A 24,509-nucleotide genomic window follows, 5' to 3' on the forward strand; every position below is an offset into this window, starting at 1 on the left:
AGAAAATACACTTTAATAAAAGGAACAAAGCCAGTAAGCAGGCAATCTGACCACAAAGTTTACACAGAAATTCATAAAAGTTTAACAGAATCTTTAAAAAACTAATAAGGATGCACTTTATTAATATAGGTATTTCATTAATAATAAATTTTAGATTAAAAATTAGCTTACATAATATGTTCTGTATCTCTGTAAGTCTCTGGTATCTTTAATTAAAATTAAATATATTCATAAGGATTTCCATTCAAATCCAATAATACTGTCTATTCATAATTTAAAAAAAGAACACATGTGAAAGAGTCACTTTCTCCTGCAAAGATGTGTTCATCTGATACACAGCGCTTCATTTTCCAGCTATATAAAAGCAGTCAACCACACTAGCTCTTGGAAAACATGCCCTTAAGGGGGGGACACTGTGCAGTTACACTGTCCACATCCAGCCCAGAGAACAAACTACTCCACATTGCACAGCAAAACTTTCCTGGCCCAGCTCCCACCTCTCCCCGCACCAACGCCCTCGCTGTCCACCTGCCCAGCGAGGCGCTGGTGCCCCGTCAATCTCCAAGCGTGGGGTGAGAGCGCAGTATTTGCTCTTGCATTTTCTACATGCCAGTGGGAACTGCATGAGCAAATCCAAAGGCTACAACACCAGGCTCGTGCTCTCCCATTGCCCTTTTCAGGTATGGGCACTATTGGAGAGCCAAGGTTGACTGGAGAGGTTGACTGGAACTAATATTCCCGCTGAGAACAGCTAAGCCAGTAGGTTACCCGCGCCAGGACACCTCCGTATTCCAGCACAAGCACGGCCAGGCAGCAAGAACAACAGTCCGAATACACGACTGTGACATGGTCATTCCACCGTGGCGAGAAAGGAGGTGTAAAATGTCTGGAATACGCTTTTGTGGGTCTTAGATCAGGCAGAGGATCAACACTGTAGAACTAGCAGGTTTTCACAAAAACTACTAGAAAAAAGCTTTAAAAAAATTGTTGAAATTAACAGGAATTTTACTACTAACCTAAACAAAACAGGACCAGACCCCATACTGTTTTCAGAAATAACTCCACAGCATAGCAAAAGCTACCACCTCCCCAGATTCCTGGTGCAGAGAGCTAGCAGGAAGAGACAGACTTCCCAGAAAAGAACATTCTTGGCTTACAGAAGTGAAGTTATAATGTAAGGAACAAGTCCAAAATCATTAAAAATTAAGTTTCTGGAATGAGAAGTCAGGCATTTTTTTAATTCAAAAAGCTGAGACTGATAGGAAGGAAGTGTGTTAGGCTTGAATATGATAAAAATAGGAACAATCTTATGATTAGGGATACATATATTTTTTTTTTTTTTTTTTCTCAATTAAAAGACTATCACTACACTGGAATTTAAAAGCAGAGATCTGCTGGGATTATGACCTCTGGAAATCATGTATAGCTTTACGCCAGGCTGAGATTTGAGTTAATAGAGCCTCAAAGGGGTACTCTCAACTGGTGAAGTTTAATATGACAAAGGGATTCCAGATACATTAAAACCAAATGAAGAGAGGAGGTTATAAACTATTTGTTCTCTACAGCTAAGTAGTAGAATGAAATCACACAACTCCTCCTTCCCTTGCTGCCTGCAGCTCCTTAGTTAGCTGCAGACTCATTACCATCACTTCCGACAGCTGCAGTACAACATGGAAAACCATCTACAGCTCAAACCCTTGTACTGAAAAATCCCACCCATGCTGCTATGCTGCTGAAGAGATACTAGTTCTCCATAATGGCAAACACCATCAACTTATTTCAAACAAATGCTAAGACACGCCATTCTCTGAGACTCTGGAAAAATATATGAAGTTCAAAGGTATAGATGTGGAATGACCACTTGGGCATATAAAAAAAAAAAAAAAAAAAAAGGAGAACTCAAATGCAGTGCAATTGCACACAGAGCCTCCTAATGGATGTCTGTAATTGCCCAGAGGAGTATATAACATGATTTTCAACCCTGCCAATCAATTTGGGAGTCACATCTGTGGGAGCAGGGAGCAATTTCCTTGCCCCTCTCCCCCACAGAAGGAAGAGTGCTCATGCTAAAGCAGGCAGGAATAGGTTTGTGCTCGAATAGCTGGTGGCAGCTGTGTTTGCTGTGCTCTGTTTCCCAGCAACCTTCTTTCATTTATTAGCCATAGCGCAAATTCCCCAAAGATGAGGATCTGGTTAGTACTCCTCGCCGCTACGAAGACCTGCACTTAACTGGGACGCAGTGACCGATGCTCAGGAAAAGGGCCACAGGGTAAAGCTTGCATTGCACCGCATCTAACAGCGGCCACTCACCCTCCGATCTAGCAGGGAGCTGATGAGCAGGCCAGCGCGCAGGTCAGAACCGGCGAGCAGCAGTTCACACCGACCCACCGGCACAGCTTTCCGCACCAGAGATGGGTGCTCCTTCCAAAATTTCTTGCATCTTTTCTTATGGGCAGCAAGAATCTACACTACAATTTCCATTGAAACACAAGCATATCCAACTCAATACACCCTAAAACAAAATCTGAACAAGTGCAACAGATTCGCTCCATTTTAGAACCATTTACCCAAGAACTCCAAGCAAATGTTTCATTTTGCATTCGTTACCCTGAATGCTCTGTCTTGTACTTTAGTACAAGGCTCGATTTAACAGAAGTGTTTTGTGTGGTAGGATACCATCCATGACCCATATCCTGGGGGCATTTTCTTCCCTGTTAGACAGGCTGAAAGCTAACGTTACCAGCCAGACACAATCTTTTCATTGCATACGCACTAGACACTAGAGCATCAGGTAGAGTAAGTCAGGAAGGGAAGCAAAAGGCGCGACTGCGGCTGCTCTGCTGCCCTAGGTAGGGCGCTCCCAGAAGGAAACCCGAGGCAAGGAAGACAAAGGTACACCCGCGGCAGAAAGCGGGGCCGGCACGCACAACGCACGCGTCTCCACGCCACCGAGGAACTCGGTTGCAGCACTTTCACACCCTCCTTCACTTCTACCACCGGGAATCTGAGTACAGGATTAAGAGACTCAGCCTCCAAGAGAGTCCTTAAAAGACCTGGCCCAGGCCCTGAACTGTGCCAGATCTCTGCACATGGCTACCCTTCTTTTTTTTTTGTTGACTTCCCGAAGAGACTCAGCAAATGTTGTGTACCAACGCCACATGTCGGCTTCTTTTAGAAGCTGACTGCTCAGGCTTAAAACACCAGAACATTAAACAGCTCTATCTGTCTTCACACCGCAACTTCTGATTTCAGTTCACACAAAAAGGCAGCCATCCTGTTTTGCAGATCTCAGTTAAATTTTTTCCTTTTTTTTTTTTTTTGGGGGGGGGGGGCGGGGGAAGATCTAAAGACAACGTCCTCTCTTCTGACTTCCTGATTTTCCATGCACAAAATGCATGAGACCAACTCCCACTGTAATAAACAGTGAAGAGAACATCCTCAGCAGATACAGTGAACTCCTTATATCCTTGGGGAGTAAGATGCAGAATCCAAATATGCTCATCTGCGCAGCAAATATAATACAAAAGATTGTCCTAAATGCTGAAATAGTAAAGTTAAATACGAATTTTCTATATAGCAGCTTGTACTCAGATTCCCAGAGACAGAGCCACAGAAGTTCAGCAATGTCTCTGCTACCTTCTACTCTGTTTCCTAAACGAAATTTCAGCTGAAAGTCTGTTGTATTTCATTTTAACATATTTTTATCTATGATACAAAAAGATTGTCATTTAAAATCCCTGATTGCGCTGCCTAGATGATCACATCACCTTTTAGAATCACTCAGAAACCACCTATGGAAATACCCAAACAAGCAAAGACAGGGGCTTCTTCTAGGTTACTGACAACCTGATGAAACAATTCAAAGGGAACATTGTGCTTGCAGAAGAATGATAAAAGACAACATGCTCACAGATATTACAACACGCTAAGCAGGTAATGATCAGGAAAAATCATCTTTCCAGTGCACAGAAGGGAAGCGGACATTGGGCTGGTGTTTTATATGCATTATGAGGAAAAATATTCAAGTTTCTCGACATCCAGGCAGAAGCTAACAACATGCAATGAGATAGGGCAAATCCAGGAAAATATATAGATGAACAAGGCATGCTGCTGTGTTTGAACTCGTGCTACTATGCTGTCACTGTACACACAATGAAGGTTGAGCTAATCTGGTCATAAACAGAGGCCTTCATACACTCTTCAGGTATGCCAAAAATCATTACCAGTCACACACCCACCCATCCTTGTGGTGGATACACTATCATTCAGATCTTTGTGGCAATTTTCTTACACTGGTTGTCCACTTGCTGCAGCAGTGGACATCTGAAATATTTTAAAAATTCAGAAGTCAGAAGCAACTCAGAGGCCTCCTAACTGAAATCATCTTCCTAATTTTAGAATAAAGTATGTGGAACCTAATAAGTAAATTATTAGCCATTGTGCAAATATGAAAGAGGCAAAACAAGGAGTTGTCATTCCAAGATCTGGGTTGCTATAGTTTTAGATTTGCCCCAGAGCCAATTTCTGCTTACCGTCCACGCAGCTGATACTTTTTAATAATCAGATCTGTTTTCCTGAAAAATTCAACGCTGTAAAGAAAATGAAGTGTAATATATCTTGCAGAACTCTTTCTATAGCTTTGGTGGTAATATTAGGTACTCAACATAACCAAATTGATGCTTCTTTTTAGTAGAATAGCAAGAACTTACGTATGGAACTTTAAAAGCTAAAAGGGTATTTTGGACTTCCTGTGGCTCAAAGCATTTGGCACATCCTTAAGATCCACACAGAGATGCAGTTCAATCATGATGTCACTCAGTCAACTAAAAGTCAGAAGTTACATCAGAAATAAAAACTTCTGGTCTACTGACAGGCACCTTTGCAAAAGAAGGTTTAATCCGGTCTAACAGAAAATGTCAAAGCTTGACTAAATGTCAAGATTTCACTACACTGATAAATAGCTACAAGGGAGTGCCAGTTTTTAAACACATTTGCTGATACTACCCTTAAAAAAAACCAATAAAAATAGTAAAATAACTTGAATAAAATCCAGACTCTGACAGAAACTAAGATGTTTCTTTGGCGTTCCCTTGTCATTTTACATTTTGTGATGATCTTAACGTTTAAGAATTGCAAATTTGATTAGGCTAAGAACAGCATCTCAAAACAAAATTCACCAGGAAACATGCAATGACAAGATACTTAAAGGATTGTTGTCTAGTAAACTATAAATGACAACAAAGCTATGGAAGTTGCAAGTTGGGAAACATTCAAGGTAAGTTTCCCAGGCAGAAAAGCAACGAAAGCCAGCAGGGCAGCTCCTAGCAAAACATTACAGTCATATTTTGATAACTAATACACAAACATTTCCTAATAATAAAAAAGTTGAAGTTATTCTCAACAAACAGATTAATGGTCAGGGTGGTGTAGTCAATGAGATATAAATATTACTATTTACTGTTTTATACTACAGTAAATTTTATATATATATAGTACTACTTATCCATCTTCTCCATAAATAATCTTTTCATTATATAAAAATAAATGGGAAAAAGAGAAAAAATTCACACAACAAAAAAATACAGACATCCAGCAAGGATGATGATCTTCCATTGATGAGCTGTTCACCATCCTAAGCACCACCTTCATTCTTTCCCAGGGAACAGATACGAAATCAGAGAAAGCTAACTGGTACCATCTGTCATCTCATCTCAGAGACAGAGAAACTGAACTACTCTTTTGCTCTTTGAGATGCCACCACTTGACTAAGAATAGCCGGACACCGGTGGGGCTCTCTGAAGTAGCCGGAATTACAGGTGCTCAGGAGGCCTGTTTAGGAATACCTGCACATATAGGTGCTCGCACGCACACACACCCACACTCTATTTAAACACACAGAGTTTACATATCTCTCTCAAGACTGATACTAGAGTATTTGCTGTTCTTCAGCTAATTCTTAAACCTCAGAAGTCCCACTCATACTACAAAACTAGGCATGTGCTCCTTATTTTTTTAGATAAGGCCGAGTACTAGTCTAAAAATTTCATGTTCAGGAAAATAAATATTTTGTGATTTCATCTGAATTTCAAAAGAGATTTGGTCTTTTAATTTAAAGTGAAACATACCCAACAAGGCCCACCTGCCAAAGGATACTTTGACTAGCAAAGCTTCTTTGAATTATACGCAGCTATAAGCATGACTTTAAACTGTGCCTGGATGCATCCAGTTGATAATTTCCTCTCATTTTACACATAATAGTCAAAGTAGTTGTAGATACTCACTAGCCTATTAGAGCTCAGTGGCCAGATGGCTTAAGCAAGCTGAGCAATTTTTACCATGGCACAAGAGATAAACCAAATCCCTTTTCTAGTCTTTGATATCAAGGCTGGCACGCTATATCAAAGCATCTAGACATCAAATCACAAGCAAGCATGGGAGAAAGACCAATGCCATGCACAACACTACTCATATCACTAAAATACTTTGCAAAGCATTCACTTGAAATTCACTGATTAACTTGCTAAAATAGCTCCCAAAAATGTGCAATGACACACAACCTATTTCCCACATTCCCCTCTAGTTTGAAGAAATTGTTCTGTATTATTTGCAATTATGGGTAAAATACTGAGGACCCACTACCCTCTATACATATTTAACATATTCAAATCCTTTGTCCCTTGCAGTATTGATTTCTCCTACAGCTCTGACTTCATATTCATTATCTTCAGAAACTGCAGGTGCTGAGCAGGTTCAGATAAAAAGAATTTGGTATCAGTGTAACTTCTAAGCAAGCCCTGCCAAAAGAGCTGAAGGAGAAGGAACTGCTACAGAGTGATAAATATGCTTCCTTTTCTTACAGATCTTAGGATCTGGGAAATTTCAAGATTATTTCTCTTCCTATCTAATTCTCCTAGTCAAAAATATTAGTTAGGAATACCATCAAGTTCCACCTGTTCCCCTTCTATCATGAATTTTACTAAAGGATTAATATGCCCTTCAACTATAATTTAACTATTCCAAAATGCTGAAAATATTGTGCAGTAAAATTTTACTAGTAGCGTTGCAACATAGCTGAAATTTTCCATTCTGCTCTGCTTGAATAGAGTTCCCAGTGGATCTGGCCAGCATTTGGGACCATAAGTCAGTCAAAAAGTGCTGGCAGACTAAACATTCAGGGGCACGCTTTCCAGAGTCCACAAAGTAGAAATACTGGGAGAGAGGGAAGGGGGGGGGGGGGAAATCAATACACTTTAAATAGTCAATACTATGATTGTTTCGAATCCCTATAAAAGTGTTCAAAGATTTAAATTAGTCTCAAATTCTGCAATTCGCAATGCAATACAAAAATATCTGCTTCAGTTTGTGATTTATGAGCCATTAAGGTAATCAAAGTTGCTCAGTGTCAGAGAAATGGCTTATATCTTACTTTTGAGAAGTTTTTAAAATTATCCTTCGTCTCCCTATGGAAGACATTTTCCTTATATTATTTAAATAAGGCTTAAGAGTTCAAAAGACGAACTGACGTTTCCTTTTGGCACTCTTCCTTTAAATCACTGTATAATCAAACGTCACCTTTAATGCAAGTCCCCTAGTAAAACATACTACTGTATCAGCAGTAACAGAAAGACATACGGGTAAACAGTGGTAATTGAGCAGCAAATCAAAACTCCTATCAAAATTTTTTTTGTAGTTAAACGCTTGCTGCTATGACCAAGCACACGCATATGATTAAGTCATACCTGCACCGAAAAGGCAGCATGATTTAGGTATGAACTTTACAGGCACATTACTGCTGGGAAAGAGCAAACATGAGATAGATATGTGTATCAGCTACCCCAGGAGAAGGGCACGGAACTTTTAATCACTTCAGTATGTTGCCTACACATCCCCTACATACACACACCAGAAAAATACTGAAAACAGGTTTTTAATGCAGTTTGTCCAAAGGTTATTACAAGCCTATGTATTTTGAATCGAAAAGCCAAATTTTGAGCACAAAAGAAGACAGAAGCAAATTATTTTTTTATCAGTCTCTCTGTTGAAACATTTCAATGATAAAGATTTCATACTGCAAGCAAAGAGGAGCATTTTTTTTTTTAACGCTGATCTTGAAGTACCTCAGAAAATAGTTTTTAGAAAGGTGACGTTATCATCTTGAACCTTTGAGCAGGTTTCCAAGGCGCTGGAAACACGGGCTGCTCCCTTGGGCCGGGAGAGGCGAGGAGCCGGGGCGCTGGCAGCGCCGCTCCGCCGCCGCCCGGGGGCAGCGCCCGCGCACCCGCCGCCACCTCCCCACCGCCGTGAGCGACCCACGCTCTCCCCAGGGAACAAGTCTAACGCAAGCAGTCCCGTGGCCCGATGCTTACTAGCAATTATTTAGGTTTAATCCCTAATGTTATGCATACTGAAAAACAAGCAGCGTATCTTCACTGCACGCACTTATTCCCCACTGCAGGTTGACCACGGCGCCCGCTCTGCAAACAAGCGCTGTGCCAGACCTGCCGAGCACCCGTGAAACCAGCCCGGCCACAGCAGGCCAGTGTCCTAACTCCTTCCCTGCCCAGCAAAGAGAGGGCAGAACGGACGCATAAAACCGGAGTGAAATCCTCTCTCCTGCAATCAAAAGTGACCACCATTTCCCTTCGTGGGATCAGTCATCTGAGACTGAAAAGTGATATTTAATGGGCAGCGACTCTGTCTTCCTACACGTTTTCACAGGGATTAAAACATGCCAAGTAAACATTTGTGGCAACAGTGTTAACGGGCCATGAGTATCAGCACCCCAGCGCTGCCAAATCTAGGACTGTGTAAATACCAAGCTATAAATACATACACCCTTGATCCCCCATGGAAGGGAACCCATGAGTATATGCATTCCTAGATATGTTATTTTCTGTACGTTACTGTAATAGATAAAGTTTAAGAAAACAATAAAACTAAATAAGTGGAAATAGTCAAAATACTTAACTTCCAAAGAGTTAACTCCCAAAGAGTAACTACCATATTTGCATATAATGTAGCAAAAGGTTATCAAAGTGGCAGGAAAAGTAAGATCCTCAAAGTAAGATTAAAGATTACTGGAAAGGTCTAACTGCTTTGCTGTCTAGCTGCCTAACATACCTGAAAATAATTCTGAAAGCAGTATTTTAATATTGAAGCCAAGTTTATAAATTGGCCAGTTAAATGCCGTAATAGGCCATGCAGAGCAATGGCTGGAAGGAAAACCAACACATCTAAAAAGCTTCAGTGAGGCATTGCCATGAGTAGCGTTCTGCTAAATAACAGTTTTAAAGCAGTATTTCTGTTCGCAGCTGCAATTACAGCTTTGCAAATACCAAAACAAGAACGTGCTTCCACAGGCACAGGTTGGCCGGGAGGCACCCCGAGGACCGCGGCCCCAGGCGCCTGGCTGCTGGGCAGCAGATGCACCGCGTGCTCAGCGTACCCACGGGTTCAGACTAAGCTGTCACTGCTGAGCACTCAAATACATGATAGCACATTTTTAAGGTATCCTCAGAGACTATTTTGCCACTACAGTATCTTCAGTGCTCTTAATTCAAAGTCACTGTTGTCCCATTGCAGTTTCTCCAAAATTATACCTAATTTATTAGCATAGCCATTTTCTGGAAAAGGGAGAATAGAAGGCAACTGCTGTACATCAATGTATGGTCCAAAGCACATATACTGAACTTTTTCCTTGTAGAATTGTTCCGCACATTCCCTCCTTCCTTGTGAATAAGCCTAGCTTTCCAATTTTGCAATCTATAAAATACTTCAGTCTTTTTCTTATATTGTTTCTTAAAATAAATAACAAAAATCTCTGTTTAAAAAAAATCAATATGCATCATGAAGTTATAACAAATTATTCATATGAAATTATTTATACAGATAGATGATTTCAAGACCATGTTCTTATCATCCAGCTGAAAACTCCTTCTACTGAGGTTAAGGAGTTAAGAAACATGGGACATAAGGATTCCCTTTTCCCGGGAATCAGATTAGTAAATACCTTCAGAACAAGGCACAGTCCGATTTACTTAAATGTCAGTAATCTACTATTACTGAGCAAGACAAGGCAACTAAAGTGCAATACAGGGGACAAGGATCTTATTCACTAAGTATTGGATATTCTAAAAAAGAAATAGTTTAAGAGTAAACTACATGGCACAGATAAGCCATGGATACACTGCTAGCAGCCAACACTTACTACTCTCCTAATTATCAGTGTTTTTAAATAATTTAGCTTCACTGCTATCATAGCTACAGCTTCCTGACTGGTTTACAGATATATATATATATATATATATATATATATATATATATATATATATATATTCAGAAGCTATTTCTTGTTCTGGTTTGTTGCCTGGCTTAGTGGCAAAACTATATGTACCCAATTCTCTGACAAGTTGGCAGGGAACTGTCATTCCCTTTTTAACCTTCATTCTCAAACACTGGCCTCTATCAAAGAAACAGTGCACTTGAATCCCATAAAAATAACTTTGCTCACCCTTGAAACACAGGCTTAGATACAATTTAGGTATTACCTACATTTGATACACGCTATAGTTACCTTAACAGGGGAGTCCAATTCAAGAGAAAAAAAATGGGTAAAACACATTTCTACCTTTAATCATTGGCATCTGTAAAGACGACTAAACAGCATAAATACATTAAAACAAAATGAAAAAGAGTAGGAAAGATGGGAAGGATATTTCTTCAAACAAAGAAAAAAAAATCTACTAATTTCTGAAAAAGATTTCTTAATTTTCTGTGTCTTCTCTAAATTAAAATCTATTTACATGCTATGAAAAAACCGTCGCACTCTCAGCTTTCCCACACATACACACTCCTATGCGTGCTGTCAAGATCCAACTGCGACTCCGCAGAAGCATCCTGCGGGCGCCGAGTTCGGGGAGGGAGGGAGGGAAGGAGGAAGGAGCCACGCGGCGAGGGCGGCCGCCCGCCCGGCGGCGAGCTGATCACCCTCCTCCTCAGGCTCCTTTCCACTAGCGAGGTAAGGTGGCCTGGCTTGGGGAAAGGAGTAGGGGATATCTTCTGACCAGTTTAAAGTCCCAGAAGACTTATCAGCATGACTTTTTTTTTATTCAAATGCTGTTGAGGAAAGAAACGCAGATTGCTAACTGAAAGCTGTATGTCCATACCAGGTCACACGCAACTTGACTTCAGACTGTTAAAAGAAGTACTGAGAGCAGTAATAACTTTCCTTGGCAGTACGTGCTCCAGGCTACATGCCTACATTCAAACAACTGCACTGTGCACGGTGTTTGGAGGGGATTCCTTACAACGCACGCGAAATTCGTAACCAAAGCACCCAGCTGCGAGGAAAGGAGGAACAGGAAGAGGCATATTCACTTCTTTCAAGACTCACTGAAATATAAAACAGAAAAGTACCTGACTATGAAGACAAGCTCTCTGCCAAACATATGTTAAAAACACTGTATGGACAACAAGAAGCAAAAGCCGCTTCCCTCCCCCCCCCCCCCCCCCCGCCTCCTGCTCCACGTAACATGCGGCATCAAAACCTGCTCCTGACACTGACAGAGAGGCCCCAGCTACTCTAGGACCACACGCAGTCGGTGTTACCCTCCCTAACCCACCGCAAGTAAACCCAGGCTCCAGTGGGTCACGTCTCCCCCCTCTCAGGCTTAGGTTTAAAGGAGAAGAATCAAAGAACCGTAAGTGAACCAGAACATCTACTTCCTCCCTTGCCTGCTAGCGCAGCACCCACCCCGCTAGCAGCTCAGCGCCTCCCCGGGACGGCGGAGCACATCTGCCCGGGGAGCACAGGCGCTTCCCGCCGCCGCCGCCGCACGGGGACTCGGCCCGCCCCGACCGCTGAGAAGCGATCTGCTAACGTGCAGAAGCAAAGTTCGGATGTGGATGTTTATGCTCTTGACCATAACGCGTAAGCCAAACGCACAAGTAAGGTAAATAACACGCCTGAGAAGCGACGGCTTTTTGATGTTTATTTTGGGGTGTTTCACTCTTGGTCTGATATTCCGAATAAAATTAGTCATAAGATCAATGACTAAAGCTATGCCAAATTACAAAAGATTAAGGCAAATCAAAGGATGCTTTATTTCCTCAACTCATTAGAAGAATCTGCATTTTCTTATTTGCACTGAGATAGGAATGAAAAATAGGATGTTAAAATATGACTTAATTTTGGTTTAATTTTCATCTACTGGATGTTACATTATATTCAATTTCAGTAACATAGTAATTTGACAAGAGAACCTAAAACTTTTTTTCAGATATAAATTAACAGTAAGTTAGAAACAAAAATCAGTTCTCATGCATATGTCTGAACAGATTGCTGCAAGAAAACACACAATCGTCTCAGTTTTTGCAAAGTTCTTATCCAAAGCTGTGCCCTTAGACAACTGAAGAAATAGAAAAACATGGCATCATTTCATACCACAATTTCTTCATATCAAGAAAGAGGCTACTTGCTTTTAGAACATATAGCAAACGCCACAGAAAACAAATCTAAGTTGTCACTAAGACCTCACATGACACCATGATTGCCCGACAGTCAGGATGCCTCCTGTGTTTCCTACTCACCCTTTTCTGGGCTGGAATTACACTGTAATCTGGTAATACTAATGAGCACCATTATGCAGAGGTTAATTTTCTACAGACACATCCTCTAAGACCACCACTGTCTTCTAATATCCTCCATACTTTGTGCCAAACACATACTCTGTTTTATGGAAGGGAAATAAGCTGAGCTTCCTGATCAGAATTAGGAAACGCACGAAAAAAATTATAGAAATTTGCAGCTTTAAAGACTGAATTATTACACTAATCAATGTAATTGCTGCAGTGCAGAAGCAGCACTTGCAGATGGTCTAATGAAAAAAAGAATCAAAAATAAATCTGGCTTTCAGGTCAAGGATAAACTTTGTCTTCTCCATGAAAATGCACCCAAAATTGAGCAAGTCACAAGCCTCTTAAAAAAAAAAAATGCAGTTTACATTTTATATTACCTTTCCCATGTATAATGCTTTACATCACTAGTTCTCAAAGCACTTTGCTATCATATTGCTACTTATTTAAACAGATGGGGAAATTCAGTAGAACTTTAAAGCTGACCAGTAATTTTCTGATACGCTCTGTCTGCATACGGCATGGGCTGTTCCCTCCCATGCCTGCTAATTACTGACCCGTCCTTGCGCTGTGAAGCGCTTCTGGCAGCACCGGGCTCCAGCAGAGCAGAGACGGTCTCTCAGTGCACCCCCTATTTTCTACGCATCAGTGCGAAGGGAAGACCAGCCTGAATGCAAAGAGGTGAGAAGGAAGAGAGGAATATACCGGCATAGCGCGAGGAGCAGGGCAGGGGTAAGATATATACACAGCAGAAGCAAGAGGGGTAAGATATATACACAGATAAGAGCTCTTAAATATCCCCCTACAGATCAAATTGGGATAGGGTTCCTGTCTGATCCGCCCAGCGCTGCCGGCCCACAGACAGGGTGGAAGTGCCCCAGGGCTCCCAGGGGTGCTGTGAGTTCAGGTGGCAGAAGGCTCTGCTACACCACCAAAGAGGTCTCCTTCCCTCCCAGGGACCTACACCCAAGGAATTAGCTTGGTTTCAGGGGATGGAGCCCTGCTCCCCTCCCGTTTTCAGTGCACTTTTTTTTTTTTTTTAAATCCTACATTAAGAAGTTATTTTAACAGGAAACTACAAAAAACGTTTTCCATGCCTGAAAGATTCAGACATCAAGAAATGCCAGAAATAAGACGACAGTGTATATTAGTGTCTTTAACTACAGAATCAACATCTACTTTTTCACAAAACTCCTGAAACATCCTGTACACAAAATGGATACAGCTCCTTGGTAAGAGCAGCTCTTTGCTATTTCGTCTTCACTTTTTAAACCCAACTGTGAATACAACCTGACGGCTTCCTTTTGAAGAGGAAGGTTTCGTTAACAAAGCCATACTTCGCATAAAGAGCAAGAGAACTGACAAGACACATTGAGATACTACAAGAACTTGAAAGCATAGCAATTTGAGTGAGAAATTCTGTCTTTGATACACAGTATTTTTCTTTCTTCGGTGTTTTCTTTTTATTCCTGCTCATATGACAGTATTAAGCACAACATTTCTGTTGCAGCAATGACTCTCCATATCCTTAAATATGACTTTCTAAACCTCATATTTTCCCTCCCTTAATTTAAGAACATGTCCTATACTCCAGGAGAACAAGTTACAGATTTCACATACCAGATCCTGGAACAGAATTCTTCTCGGGAAATCCCCTCCTTTCAGCAAGATAGAAGGGGTTTACCCCCATCCAAGGAGACACAGGTTTGTGGAAGAGATGCCTGCTGAACATTGAATGCACAGAGACAATATCCACCTCAAAAAAATCCTCTGAGCTGAAAAGACTTGGAGGGCAGGAATTACTCAGGAAAAAGTATCACATATGCTTACTGTCCCCCAGGCACCAGGTTGTGGCTAATGTTGAGGAAACAATACTGAGACACACAGGTTTGATCTTGAAATGTAACCTTTATGCATAACAAATATAGTTACCATCTATGTCCAGAGAAAGCTTATTCTACCGCATGGTTTCAGACTGTCTGAAGAATGAGACCAGCAGCAGTTCATCAATTAACAGTGTATTTACAATTTCAAGATTATCACTACCACTAAGGTAATTTTAAAAACATCAAGATAGAAAGATATGAAAACAAAGCCTTTTTTTTTCATAAGTTTATAGCCATCTCAGAGGCCATCAACCATAGACTGACAAATTTCTGTTCTAGAGTTATGAGATGATGTCGAGCAATTAGCAGCTCCCAGCCAACCTTCTTTATAGCGAGGCCCTAGTAAACATTGCCACATATTCTCATGTTCACTTTTCTCTAAATGCTACAACCACTTGTTCTTCCTCCTCTGAAAACACTTTCTATGCTCTCCTTGCTTGCGTCTGTCTTTAGACTGTTTCCATTATTGTTGCTTCTTAGTTATTCAACTTTATTTAGAGGATCCTACTTCAGTCTTTTGTTTCAGTATTTGTCCCATTAACACAAATCAATATTCACTTTTTTCCAGCTGCTACTGCATTTTAAAGTTTTGAAAGACTAATGATTCAGTAAAAAATAAAAAAAAGTTTGAATAGCTACTAAATTTAGATCCCCAACAACTTCTTCCACTATATACTACCTCACATTCCTCCACAAGTGATTTCCTCTGTCAGTATCCTCAGCTGTAGATTCAGCTCTCAGTATCCAGTTTTCAGTAATTCCATAATCACTAACTTAACTTTTGCACCATTCCCAAAGTTTTCTACTCCACTGTTTGTATTAATTTTAAAAACTCATCTAGAAGAGACTGCAAAAGACTCTCTCTTTAGAGAGTATTCAGTTTTCATCTACAAAAGGTATGCTAATTCCTATAGAAGAGTTAAAATGTAGCAGAAAGTGTCAACTATCTACTTCTGTGCAGGATTTTATCCTTGTGTTTTAAGTGGCTGATGTAGTTGACAAAACCAAAAAACAACTGCTCTCCAAGAATTTAGCTTGGGAAGTGACAACTTCATTTTAGAGAAGCCAGGATGGGGTTTTTCCGAGCTATCACTTTTGCTAATCTCAAGTAACAAATATGCTTGTTTTATTTAACCTACACTCTATATTCTCCCTCCCACACAACTTCAATATTTTTTATTGTTTGGGGGGGAATACTAATTTAACTGTTTCTATACTTAGAAAACACAACTTCCTCTCCATCGTTTCATGACCTCTTCAGTTAATACAGTTAACTGTTACAACAGATCATAATTTGTTCTCATGGCTACAAACTAACGAGACAAATTACTGTAACATTACGGCCTGAGCAAAACGAGCAGAGGAGAAGGCAGCCAGTTCAGTCAGCTTCCTTAGCTGCAAGGCTCTGCGTACAAGTCTTCTGGCTCTTCCTGTGGATGCGGTACTGGGTTTTCCCCACACTTTCCTCTTTTGTGGCAGCAGCCACGAGAAATCCTTGCCGCGCAGAGGCCAAGACACAGGTACCGGAGGGGCAAGCCAGCAGACATGCAAGTGTGTTCAGCCTCTGCCTTTGCCTCCCCGGGACTCTGAATCAGCCCCACAGCCACAGGCCGCTGTAGAAACTACAGAGCAGGTCTGCGGTCACTTTAGAGTATACGAAATAAATGTCGGTCTGACTACACTTCCCTCTGCCACACCCCTACCCAACGTAGATTTGGGCAATAGCTTTTTTTTTTTTGAGAGAATACAAATTTCTTTACAACAGCTTGTTGAAAGCTTTGCTTCTCAATTCAAGGGATACATTGGGAGCAGTATTTTGTTACCTCTGTTTGCTCACCTTCAACAAGAGAGAAGTTTTTGGTATTACAACTTTTTTATTTTCATGCTATTCTAACGCAGCCTGAAGAAGCCAACAATTATAAAAATTGAGAAATTAACTCTATGCAACCGATATTTTGATGAAGGTAAAGCATCTCACCTATTCATCACAGCACAGAGAGCAATGAGACTGAACCAGTATAGCCTCCACTGTCAATAAAGACCTTTCTACCATTAACACTTATACCCAAGATAAGTTATTCCTTTGGCTGGCTAGAGCACAAAGCTCACTTTCAGCTGATTTCACACTGGTTGTTGAAATGCAGCCAAAAAAATAATGATCTTCAGATGGAAGAGAACTTCCGCAAAACACTCAACTAGACAGAAGATTTGACGTGCATTTTTAAGTGGCACTTAAAGAGTGAAGAGCAAAACTCCTGTAGGATACAAACACAAGTGAAGCTAGCTGCAAGCTTAAAAGGAAGACTTTGGACACCCTCAAATCTTTGGTGGTGTTTGAAACCCTGACACAAGTTTTATAAATTGGCCTCATTTTAACATGGACCTGTGCCATAAATAGAGCGCTGAAGAAAAGCAGAGGCAACTACAATTACATTTTATGTAAGATTCTTACTACATTCCAGCTTTTATTCCTGGCCAACAGTTAACATAACAGGCAGAAGAGACACTGTTGCCTCCTGCAAGATTTTGTCCAGCTACAGAACAGACCAACCAGAGACAACAGGAGCATAAAATACTTGAATCCTAACTTCCAGAAGACACCAGCACAGCGCAGTCAGGCAGACAGGAATGCTAGCTTGAACCTCTTTTCTACAAGTTGTTTTTTCTCCCCTGTTAGAAAAGCAAAAATGCTTTATTGGAAGACAGAGACACTGATCATGTAACAGCTCTGGCTTTAACCTAGAGAAGGACTAGCAGAAATGAAAATGTCTCCCCTGGTTGTGACACTGCATTCAGTCTTCTCTCCTTCACAGGGGACTTAAACAGTGAATCGGTACAACTTCAGCAAGGAGGCCTGGGAAACCTGTTCCTCGACTGAAGAGTCATTTGCAGGGACACGAAGAGAAATTCTCAAAGATAGGAGCATTTTGATAAGAGATTTTCCTTGCTCGGCTTACTGAGTTTATCTGCTTAGTGCTACAGGTACTCTGCTTTTTCATGCTGCCGGAGGACCGTTATGATAGGACTACTTTAGTCGAGACAACTCTCTGCTGTTGATTAAATGAAGATTAGCAGAAAGCTACTGTTATCCAGTTAACTTGTCAGAGCATTTGGAGAGAGTTTAGTTTCCTGTTCTTGCTCATCTCTCAACAGAAAGCCTGTTCCAAAGCTGCCCCTTTAAAAAGTTAAGAACATTACCAATGACTCTTGAATAGACACCGACACACACCAGAGGTTTTGCAAACTGAGTGCAAGAAAAGGCAGCCTACAATTATCTGAAATATCAATACCGGGGGGATATCTTTAAAAGTAACTTTGAAAAGTGGCCAAACCCACATTTTCATCTTTCTGTTCAAATACAGCCTTTGCAGTTTCCCTATTGTGCCAGAAGAAAGTGTTTTCTCAATGCACATTTATAAATGGAATGTAAGAAACTTGTCCGGCTTACAAAAAGCACTCATTCCCACACTAGAAAAGAAGATAATGTCCTTTTGATATTTGTAGCAAAAGAAAATAATGTTTTGGCAAAAAGGTTAAGACAGATCAAAAAAATATTTGGCTGCCAACCTGTTGCTCTTTGCAGTCCATGTTTCATATGTGGAATTTTACTTAATGCTTGGAAAATGAGCCATGAAAAAGCTTAGGACCATATCAGACTCTTCTTTCCTCAGGATTTATATTTGGTGTTTGTTTATTAATAAAGAAATGTCATTTTTGTGGCTTTAACTCATCTGGGGAAAAAAAATGAAGAGAACAAGCCACAGAATGGCCTTATACAATCTGCTTTTTAAACAGCCACTCCTTCAAGCAAGATGCTTACTGCACCCATTTTCTTCCCAGCTACTAAACTGAAAGCTTTTTCAAGCATGACTACACAACATCTTAAAACAGCTAATGCTTATTTACAGTACATCGTTCAGCCCTTGGCCCACGCATCCAGCTTCCCACTCATTTTGGTGGCAATTTAGGTTCAGTCCTAGTGCTGAGCACTCCAGCTATCCTGGGTGCCTTTACAGCCCACTAGCTTCAGTTTCTGATGGAACAGTCCCTCTTCACTCGTATTTAGCTTAGCCATTAATTGCCCCAGCAGCTGAAAATGTAACATAAAAAAAAAAAAAAAAAAAAAGAAAAAAAGCAGAAGTGAATGCTTGAAAGTCTTCAAAGAGACTCTGAAATTTCTCTCATTTTTGTAGTCAAAAATCTGAAGACCACCAAAAAGAAAAAATAACCATGACCACCTTCTTGCTCATTTTGCTTACAAGTGTTTTTCCCTACATTTTGTAACAGAGGCCAGGCTGTTTTAAAACAGTCCTGAAGAAAATGAATCCCTCACATATCCATAAAGAAATACAAGGCAAAAAGCAGAGCAAACTCACAACACACCATTTCTTTCTTCTTTTGAAGAAATAGTCTAAAAATCAAAAGATAATTTATTCCATCATGCCCATTCAACATTTCATGTCCCCTAAAGCTGCCATTAAAAGTACCTTTTACTGTGAAGCACACTGCAGTTTTTTCATATGCAGGTATCTGTCCATTGGAAAACTCAAACAGGCAGACAGAAGCTAGTCACAGCTTAAACTGACTGTATATTTAGACAGAATTTAGGGATACACATTTTGTACCATTTTTAACTTTTATTTTCCTACGGTGTTTAAACTACAGCGATGCAGCTGGAAGGAAAGGAGAAACACACCTAAAAATTATCACTTTTGTGCACACAAGCATTTCAACTACAGACCTCAGAAGACATAATTTAACTTTTAATGTGTGCTGACAAACAAAGAAATCCCAAAGTGCTGCAACTGCTTTTCAAGGAAGAGAAAATTACAAAATAAAAAAAAAAAAAGATCAGATGAAGACATAAGATGATTCTGTCAATTCTGAAACTTGCATTGCTCACTGTAAAAATCTTAATGCAAACAAAAGTGTCTTCCGCTTTGGACGTAGAAGGCTGTTGCCTTTTTCACCAATATGAGAATGAACTTATCTACAGGAAAATACTAGCAGTAGTGTATGAAAGACTCAAATCGATAGAGAATCAACTTGGTTTAGATTTCATCTCCAACTCAAAAACATCTGATGAAGATTATGGTTGTTCACACTGTTGAAGACCAATTTTCCTTTCCTCAGGCAGCTTCCTTACCTTATAGGTAGGTGTAGCAGCATTACTTCACGGAACACCAGTCAGCTGGTAAGCAGTGGAGTGATACAAAAGAAAAGGTCTTTGCTACTTGAAGTGCAAAAGAACTGTTGCATTTCTCATGGAGCACTGGTGAACCTCTGTTGTTTACAAGCATGTTAGAGGCACCAAAATCAGCCTTTAAAAGTTTACATGAATAAGGTTAGCATAAACATGCAGAGTCAAACTACAGAATTTGCCAGCTGTTTCAAAAACAAAAACAAAACAAAAAAAAACAATCCAAACACAGCTGTAACTTGTGCTTTTTCAAATCCTAGAAAGATCCTTCAGCCGATAACTCCACTGCCTGGAGCTCCTGACGTAACCTTTTGATAGCAGAGCCCTGGTGCAACCTGTAGCGGTGTACTTCAGCATCAGACCACACAGAGGATTGCTCTTACTGCTATATCTGCCTGGATTTTAATACCATTTCTCCCAGTGGATGAAGAGATTACAATATCAGTGTGGAACAGAAGTCAGTGACTGAATTAGCTTAGTATGACAGCATTGCAATTGCTACACAAAATATCATTAGTTCATAAAAAACACACATGGTCATTAAAGCCCAACAAGAGGAAAGATATAGGGGTTGGGGGAACAGAGATAATTTTCACGGAAACATAGCATATAATGTCTTCTATATTTATCTTGGAAGTTGTTTAGTAGGAAATTCCTACCGCCTAGCTTTAGAGCTGGGAAAGTTAAAAACAATAAAGGTAAATTCTTTTCAAAAATTCACCTGCCTTTTAGTGCCACTGCTCAGTTCTATGAATATTAGTATACTTGCAAAAGCAAACAATTTAGTGCAGATGTCTTCAACAGATCTGTATCAAAATAATATGAACTACAGTTTAGAAGAAGATACAGCTTATTTTCACTGAACAAAGCCGTTTTACAACTAGCCTCCAATTATCAACACAAAACACGGTGTTTTGTTCACTTTGAAGCCAGAGAGTAGACACTACAATTTCTCCTTAGCATCTTGAGCTCTGTATTTACTGGTAAAGCAAAACAAAACAAATTGCTGACAGAAAGCCACTCCAGCAAGTTCTGCTGTCCTGTTGATTGCTTTCACAATTGTATATTTTTCACGGTAACCAACTTATTGTGGTGCCTTTGCATTCAGATGCACCTATGCAAACTTATTTAGTAATCACTGCCTTATCCAAAAATAAAGTATTGTTATAAGTTTTATTCTACTTAGAGGAGTCTGAAAAACAGCTTTTTCTCATATCCCTGAATATCATAAATCCAGTGAACAGCAGCAGTTTTTGGACACATCTGATATGCAACTAAGGGTAAGTGCTCTGAGTTGACACAAAGAGACATTTCCGTTATTTCTAAACCGCAAGGCACAATCGGTCTCCCAGTTAGGAGATCTGGCAGGTTTCGCCGTTCAGCTATGACGCACACACATTTCTAGTTCTCTAATGTTGAACGTCCATTAAGACATTCATTAAGAGGCTTCAGAGATTTTCTCTTCTAGATGGGTGTTGAACGTCCCACTAGTCAATCATTTTTTCCCAAAAGAATCACCGCACATCTTAGCATCTCGTCAGGTGCTGTCCCATTCAGCACAATGAGAAAAATCCAATGTTAACAGCAGAGCCAGAGATGACAGAAGAAAGGACCAAGCCTGGCGTCTGGCTCCTTGGACGCTGCGAAAAGCACGTGCCATAAACACAGTACGTGCCCCTTTATCGAAAGCTTGGAGAGCAAAAGACGAGGCAGCATCTCTCTGCTGCACAGCACAGTAAAAACATTGTTCTGTGATATCCAAAAAATACAGCTCTATGACTGCAGAGTCCTTAGTGTCTTGAAAAAGAAACACAGAGCCATCTACCTTACGTTTCTGAGAATAAAATGTCCCAGGTGAGCACTGACAAATGAGTTTGGACCCAGTTCACATTCCCACTGCTATCTCTACAATCATACAAGCTAGAAACTTGTTTTTAAAAGACAAGGCAAAATTTATTAAAAAACAGCAACACTGAAGTCTCAGAGGATTTTTACCTATTTTTGAGACTCCCTGACATACAAACATGACATTTGGTGTTTCCCTAAAGGAACTGTACAATCTTAGCATAGAGTTTACAGTAAGTCCTTTATTAATAGCTTAAATTTGTATATATTGCTTGACAAAAAAAAAAAAGTATGCTGTAACAAACTAAAGGGGAAGAAAAGCACGCCTCCATACATCAAGAACCAACATGACAGACAGCTCAAGATGATGATGCAGCCTATGGTTCAAGTGATGCAAGTACACTAGGACTACTTCTGAAAACTTTTGAAGGTATAGTATAAAAATGGATAGTTAATTCCACAAAAATTAAAGGATTTTTTTTTTATTCTTCAGCAGCAGAAAGTCTCTGCTGGCTTCTCACAAAAAGCACACAGCTACAATGAAGTAGTAATAACTCACTACAAATGATCATTCAGAAAGGACAGGACATGTTTCTATGAGAAAGCTTCTAGTTACATTTCAGAGACCTGATAACATGTCAAACCTAATAACCCAAATTGCTTGAAACAACTGTAATTTCATCTGTATATAACCTTATACTTATTTCCCCACAATATATCCTAATGAAGCCATGAGACAAACCTGTACAAGATAAACTTGCATTAATTTTACACTTATCAAATACAAGAGTTATTCAACACATAAGCATTGTATTAGTTCTAATATTTGTGCTTGTTGATATACAGAACTAATGCACAATCAGTTAATGATGTTTTTTTACATAGATTCCAAATGCACATTAAAAAAAAAAAAATCACAGTAATGCAAAAATTTCTCTACCATATTCCCCATGCAGTCATCTCCACTATATCACAGGCTATGACGTGAGTTCAGGATTCAAAGGCAGAACACTCTCTGAAGCTGGATGTATTTCAGCCTTCAGGGAGATCAACTCTGAACTCTGCACCTAAGCTCTTCAAAGCCCAAAGAACCTGCTAGTGTTCATATACAAGGGAAGGTAAACAGCAAGAATAATGAATAATTTGGAACCCCATTTTCAGAAAACAATGACTACATAATCATATGGGCTCCATTCTTCATTTCCAGTCTAGTCTTCCCCAAGTTACAGAAAACTTCTTTTTTTTTTTTGGCTTAGCTGTTCAAATTGAGGAAAATCAATTAGCAGCCTTCTGTTTTAATTTGAGCCAAAAGCTTTCTCTTTTAAAAGGCTAAAACACAGCTCTGACATTCCTTGGGGGTTACAAAAGCATTTTTTCCACTAATAATAAGCAGAACTCTACCATCACTACCTTTTACATATTGATACATGTATACTTCTATTCAGAAGAATCTTCAAGTGACTAAAAATACAGGAAGCTAGAGAAGAGAAGGAAGTTGATTCATTTTATTGCTTAGTTGTGCACACTGATACTCCATCTTTCAGTACTTATTACATAAGGTGCAAATCAGAATAATCAGGCACGAAGATTCATCAGTGCAGTTGAAGTGGGGCAGACTTAAGTTGAAACATTCCTAAAAGCAACTCCACTAGCTTCAAGTCAGCTTCAAGCAAAGCTGTGTTTCTCCACAACACTTTTACATCAGTAAAATCACAGTCGATAGAAAAGAATACTGGGAGCGGCAGAAAAAGCTGCTAAGCAGAAGCAGACAATATTAGAAAGGCTAAGAGCCAAAACCAGTCAGAAGTTTTCTACTGGAAAGAATACTTAATTTTCATGTTCAATATAGTTTTTGGTTTTGACCCAAACTAAGAAAGGAAACTCCTAGTGCAGAACAGCCAAAAACCCAGTGGTCTGCATATCCTTCTCAGAACTGGGAAATTCAGAGTTAAATCTCAGTCCTTGCCTTATTGAGACCAGAATTTGAGTCCATGTCATCCACATCCTAGAAACATTCTGTAATCAAAAGACTCATCTTCCTCTTTTCACTCTTCTGTCAAAAACCATTAAGAGGTATAATTTTCATCCCAAGCAATATGAAACATGACTAGGAAGCACTGATACCTCTATAAAAGAGAATATGCGCTCTTTGGTCACTCTTTCTGGGGATTGTCCCAAATAACTGTGTCATTACCGCTCCTAATAACTGGCATTACTTTACGTAACCATTGCTTTCCCATCAACCCACACTCTTAAGGATTCCACAGACTACAGCTTTGGACCACATTCTACAAAATTATAATCGGTGATTTAAGAAATGATTGGTAGGATGAGTATCACAAATAAAAACATAGGCGTGCTTTGGAGCCTTTTTGTGGGCATCATGAGCATAAGCTCAAGAATTTTGTTAGCAGCATATTTAGGAATACCTCTTCCCAATGCACAGCAAGCACTTCCATACTGACATAACCATCTGGCTGGCAACGCAGTGTCTGTTCAGAAATCAGACACTGGTTTAGTTTTCTTGTAGTTATTCAGTGACATCATCTCTTCAAAATTAGACATGACACAAACTCTCTGATCAGCATCTAAAACAGACTTCAAGCGACAAACAGAAAAATTGGGAATATCTCATCTGACCCTTGGCAAATTCTCTGAAGCTAAAAAAAAAAAGATTTCAAGCATGATACCTACATATTCCATTCATCATGTTATTGTTTTTACTCCTTCTTTAGCACATAGCAAGTTAAATAATTTTAAACCAATCAGCTAGAAACAAAGTCTTTTTTCTTCTCTGCAGAGATGACATAGTGAGTATCTTTTGCCAGTCTAGACGTTTTTTGCTAGCCAATGATTAAATCTCCCAAGTGGGAATAGCAAGTAGAGTTCAATAAACCTTTCTACCTACAGACACTTCCCACTATTGAGTAGTGTGGCATGTGTGA

General features: G+C 39.9%; 1 protein-coding gene across 6 annotated transcripts in view; it reads right to left on the reverse strand.

Annotated features, from left to right (window-relative positions):
* ANK2 (ankyrin 2) overlaps positions 1-24,509 on the reverse strand; it is a 335,054-nt gene that overhangs the window by 284,602 nt on the left and 25,943 nt on the right. The gene's annotated exons all lie outside the window — the stretch shown is intronic.

Source organism: Rhea pennata, chromosome 4, assembly GCF_028389875.1.
Source record: "Rhea pennata isolate bPtePen1 chromosome 4, bPtePen1.pri, whole genome shotgun sequence".
NCBI classification, from domain to species: Eukaryota; Metazoa; Chordata; class Aves; order Rheiformes; family Rheidae; genus Rhea; species Rhea pennata.